This window comes from Gymnogyps californianus, chromosome 6 (genome assembly GCF_018139145.2).
Source record: "Gymnogyps californianus isolate 813 chromosome 6, ASM1813914v2, whole genome shotgun sequence".
Lineage (NCBI taxonomy): Eukaryota > Metazoa > Chordata > Aves > Accipitriformes > Cathartidae > Gymnogyps > Gymnogyps californianus.
In genome coordinates this window covers 30,406,494-30,411,845 of record NC_059476.1, presented here as the reverse complement: position 1 = coordinate 30,411,845, position 5,352 = coordinate 30,406,494, and the positions used below count along the sequence as shown (strand labels likewise).

At 36.9% G+C, this 5,352-nt stretch overlaps 1 long non-coding RNA gene across 1 annotated transcript; it reads right to left on the bottom strand.

The window, feature by feature from the left end:
* Positions 1 to 220: 220 nt before the first annotated feature.
* On the bottom strand, positions 221 to 5,031 carry LOC127017868 (uncharacterized). Its single transcript, XR_007766653.1, has 4 exons — positions 4,896 to 5,031; positions 4,235 to 4,386; positions 1,414 to 1,517; positions 221 to 432 (listed from the first exon to the last, which is right to left on the bottom strand). It is a non-coding gene; the product is annotated as an uncharacterized LOC127017868 (long non-coding RNA).
* Positions 5,032 to 5,352: the final 321 nt, after the last annotated feature.

The window sequence follows — 5,352 nt, the reverse complement described above, 5'->3', positions numbered from 1 at the left end:
AGTTGAGAGCAACTTTGCTTTTTTTTTTATTATTCACAGTGTGTTAGCTTGGTATTTAATAATATGATTTACTATTTTCACTTGATTAATACCCATAATTAGTTATTATAAAGAATGATTTCTTTACATTATGACATTTTCACCGGTGTTTTTGAGTTACAGCTTTACTGATTTTCACTAATTTAAGAGCTCAGGTTTTCTCTACATATGTAACCCTGTGTATTGCTGCTGGGTTGGCAAGGCTGTTTTGCATGTCCGCTCTTGGGGAAGAAAAAAAAAATCTCCTCTGAGTCTGTGTGGTGGTTCACCTATTTCATGAAGCTTGTTTTTATCTTCTGATTTGATAATGTAGCTCATATGGGCAGAGAGTATCTGATAAAAAAAAAATCTCTTCCTGTAGTCAGTGTTATGTTTTCATAACAGTGGCACAATCTAAAGATATAAGGAAAATAAAAGAGGTCAGCAAGGGAAGCTGAGCCCAAAATCCTGTTTGTTTTTCCACCTGTATGAATTGATCTAATAGAAGATATTACTTCTCCACTAAATTTGATGAACTCGTAAGAAGGGACTGGGTGGCACTTTAAAGAGAAATGGATAGGGAAAGACAAATAGTCCAGCGAAGCAAAGCAGATGCCCCAAAGCCCTCCGCCTAACTTCATTTCATGCTGTACAATGAGTCAAGCATATGCTTACCTTTCTGTATTTTCTGTCCCAATCATAAGAACAGAGAAGCACACTTTCAAAGGCATATGTTCATAAATACCATGTTTGTATAAACAGAGACCCCCTCCTACAACATCTAAGACATCCTTGAAAACCGGAACTTGAAAGACTTATGCTAAGGCAGGCTGAGTCCTGAGCCCTGTCACTGCTACACTGACGAGCTCTGAGGAGTCAAATTCTCAAGCTGGACATCACCACAAGAACTTCAGCTAGCTTTATTGGAAAGGTAATTGTTAAAAAGTCAAAAATAGAAATCCATACACTAAAAAAATGCCCAACTCTGTACTATGCAAACAGAAATCAGCATTTTTATAAACCTCAAAAGGTTTTGGGGAAAAAAGAAAAAAGCAGCTCAGCAATTTCCTAGATAAAGAAAAATCATACATGCACTCTGTACCCTTTAATACACTAATGACTGACTAATCAATTCTTCCATATACTGATACTGGAATTATTTTTTTTTTAAAATAAAAAATGCAGATCAACTTCACCTTAGACATCTCCTAGTAAAAGCTTTTACCCATTAGAATGGCTTACCGTTTTCTTGTTGCTAAGATACTTCACCTATTTTTATTGACCAATTTTTCCTCTGGTCAATATTCATTGAGAAATCTTGTTCTTTTAGTAAGGTCAAAGCATAGTTGCCCTGGTCTCAACATGCTTGGACTTATTAAGCTTTTCAGACTTTACCTTTGGTTGGCTTATTTGCATTTCCGTCTGGATGTCTGACCTTCACCCAAGTGGACTTCAGTTATCCTTCGTGTTGGATCCAAGCTCTAGTCTTTGGCTGCATCCTTTGCAGATAATTTACAAATTAATAATATTCTTTCAATAAATTACTTTAAAAAAATTAATTATGTGTCAGTAGATGCCATTACAGCCACTTTATTTGTCTTATATTCTCTAATGATTAAGAAAAAAGAAAGAAAAGGCTGGTCAAGCTAACCACAATGGACAACAATGCTAGCATCATGTTTTGTTAAGTTGGTATTGCACTTTTAAAATTCTAACTTTTGGGTTTTGATAAGAATTGAGCATACAGCTGTGCAAGGAAACAAAATCCATTATAAAGGTTTTTCAACAGAATGCTCTTATTGAGAAACTTAGAAAAGGAAATGCTACCATTTTCAATGGCAACAATTCTCTAGAGATACCTATTGAACAGCTGTAACAGTCGATAAAATCAGGCAACACAGGTTATTTGCTCTGTTTAATAAAGAGGGATTGAAGACAGGTTTGTTGTGTATTAATTAGTAAAAGTCATTGCTAAAAGCTCCTGTTCATCAGATTTCAGAGGATTTTTCGCAACAGAAGCTATCTAGAGACATTAAGTAATTCAATGTAGATGATATCATAAAATACTATAGGTTAGGATAAAAGCACATGTTGATTTCTTATTCTGTAGGTTCAAGGACAAGTCCTGAAGTATTTCACCTGAGACAACTAAGTTTAGGAAAGTTGAAGTTAGAAGTTTAACAAAATGCAAGCAAGCCAGTTCAAGAAAGCATGCAGAGAAGCAGAACATTTTTTTTTCCCCAAGATTTGCTGTTAAATTTAATGTCTGTAAAAGCAGCTCTTGACTATTTAGTGGGATAGGCTTATAGCAACTAGGTGAACCGTTTTGAAAGTAGAGACTTTTTATTCTACATACATACACACAATGTAATTCTAGCATGCCCCTGCCCTCAAAATGAGCTAAGGAAATAGCTGGGGCATTTTTGCAGTGGTCTTCATGCTCCCTATCCATCAATGGATGCCCAGTATCTGCACTGCAAAGATTTTTCTGCTCTTAATTATGAATATTATTATATTGAATATATATGTGAATATTATATATATTATGAATATTATTATTTCTGTCTTAAGTTTAATTATGAATGGCTAATACATGTGAGACTTGCTAGCAAGTTTCTCTTTTATGTGATCTTGCAACCTATTTGGAAAATGAAGTATTGCAGAGGGAATAGAAGCATTCATGATTCATGAAATGCTTTGGGCAGAGACTCAGAATGACACTTATCAGATCTGTGCTGCATGCCCCTCCCTATTCAAAATGCATCAGTTCAGACATATGCTCCAAGATCATAAAATTCAATGGGAGTTAAAAACATGCTTAAATACCTTCCTAAGTAGGAAGGCATTCTTTGGAAGTATTGGGCTGCAAACTATAACTTCTTAAAATAAAAACGCCTGGCTATCATTTAGTGTGGTATCTGTAGTTTAGGATCCCTCAAAACAATCTGCAACTCTTCCCACTAAGGTCCGTAGTTTTTGGAGCAGAACCTTAGTAATCAAGTGTTTAAGAACATTTTTAACATTAATGATGGGTCTCACAGAAATCAAAGCATTACCAAATATTAAAAATTGATGACTAGGAATAGGCATTACCAGGTGCTTAAGAGCTCTGCTGAGCCCAAGTCTGAGTGTGTGAGAAATTGTGGCACTAACAGGGCCATGATGCAGAGGAAGTTTGTTTTCACAGCAATTAATTTTCTTGGAGATAGTCTTTTAAATAGAGTTCCCTGGCTGATACGGTAAATATTTGGTTTGGTACCTAAAACCGTGTATCTTAAGAGGTCACTTTGTAATCTGCCTTTGAGTACCCAGGAGTTTCAGTATTTGAACAGCCATTCTGCAAATTGAGATCCATTGCCTTACATCAGAGCTTGCAGTTAAATACACTGAAATGGTGATAACATGCTGTATACATGCATGTTTCCATAACTTACCTTCATTTCCAAAGGCATCACCAACTGAAGTACATTATAATGTTGTACTCATGAGTTAATGACCAGAGCTAGACATGAAGTCAAGCGAGTCCTTCTCCATTTGATACTTACTCTGTTTGTACCAACTTTTGTCTCACTTGTACTCTCTGCAGCTGTGGCAAGATATTTTTCTTTTGCTAGTTGCTTTCATTATTTAATTTGGGGGGACGGGGGGGGGATACAATCCATAAGTGCTTTAGGGAGCTCCTTTACCTCCAAAGTGAAAATACCTACATGCAATGAGAGGCTTATAAAACGATGAATTGCAGCCCTTCAACAGTCGTGGGGAGTTATTTGCATTGCATTTCGTTTTGTGTGAATCTGCATTCAACAGCACCAGAGAAAGCTGTCGGTGCCAGTGCACTGCTTGGACTTGCCAAGGCCTGAACACAAGGCCACAGCAAAGCGCTTAAGTGGTTTTGCAGATCTCACCAGTGCCACAGTGCACTCCCACTTAGGCACAGCATAGAGTGTTTCTTCAAAAATTCATTATAATGATCTGCATGCCATTTTCCATATGCTTTGAATCAAGGCTTACATACATCTGCTGAGCTCATCCCAGATGGGGTTCAAATCACCTTGAGACTGAGTTCATAAAACTGACACCAGATCGCTATGCATCTTGCACAAGTTGCTTAGTAATTTCTTGTTCGTATCTTCACAGACATAGATTTATATTCACATCCCTAGCGACTATATATATATATATATATATATAGAGCTAGACAGATTACCAGACTCACCTGGGAGGGCATGTTTTATGTTCATATGGATAGCCTTCCTCCAAGGTAACAGTAGCTCCCAAAACATTAAGGATATTAATCTCAAAAAGATGTTGCTCCTCTCTCTGAAGAATCCCGTCTTCCACGCTGCTGTGCATGGCAAACCTCTTTATCTGTTACAAGCACGGGAGAAGCACAAGGAAGAGAGTTAAAACTGATCCGTGATGGACTTTCTGGCATATTTTTTTTTTTTTATGGTTAGCCTCTGCAGTGGATGCTACCAACTTCAAGGTAGTTCACAGTTCTAATTTTCATGCTCCTTAGTTACCCATAGATGGTAAATAAATGCTTCACAGTGAATCGACTGAGTATATTAGGACTTGAACTACAACTGCTGCTGCTGCGGGGTATTGAAACATAGATAAATAGTAAGTCAAAAGTGATATAAGTCAGTAGAACAAATATAGTGGTGAGATACTGTTTTTAACTACATAACACAAAACAGATCCTAAAACACATCGTATCTTTAGTTGCGTCTTGGACTGCATTAAGGGAACAGTTTGCAGACAGAAACTTACTCTCTTTTCGTGTTGTTCCTCCCACAGCTTGCTCTATTTATTTGTGAATAACCCTTCATAACATGAAATTTATAGTAACAGGTGCATGACAGATAATCACTTACCTGAAGAGAAAATGGAGGCTGACAAATTATCCTGAAACTGTTTGATTTATCCTGGAACGACAGAGACTAAAACCTTTTCCTGCTCAGCACACTTGTGAGACACTTGTAACTGGGAATCTTGGAAAAGCTAAAACAAAATCCAAAGCAGAGAGTCGCTGCTGGTTTTGCTGAAAGGCAATTAATTTTAAAAAGTCATATAGAGTTTACATTTTGCATTGCTTACCTAACAACCACTTTATGTGCACTCCTTTCTGGTATTGCCTTGCAAGGATATTATGGTTACCACTGGGAAAAGTAAGGTAAAAGTCCACTGTTTAATGTACTACAGTTTGACAGTGGCTCCTTTTTTATAACTGATAGTTATCTTAATATGCAAATGTATGGATCACAGACCTCTCTCACCCCTCCTATTTGTATTCCTTAGTGTCTACTGCAGCTTACAATTATGCTTCTAACT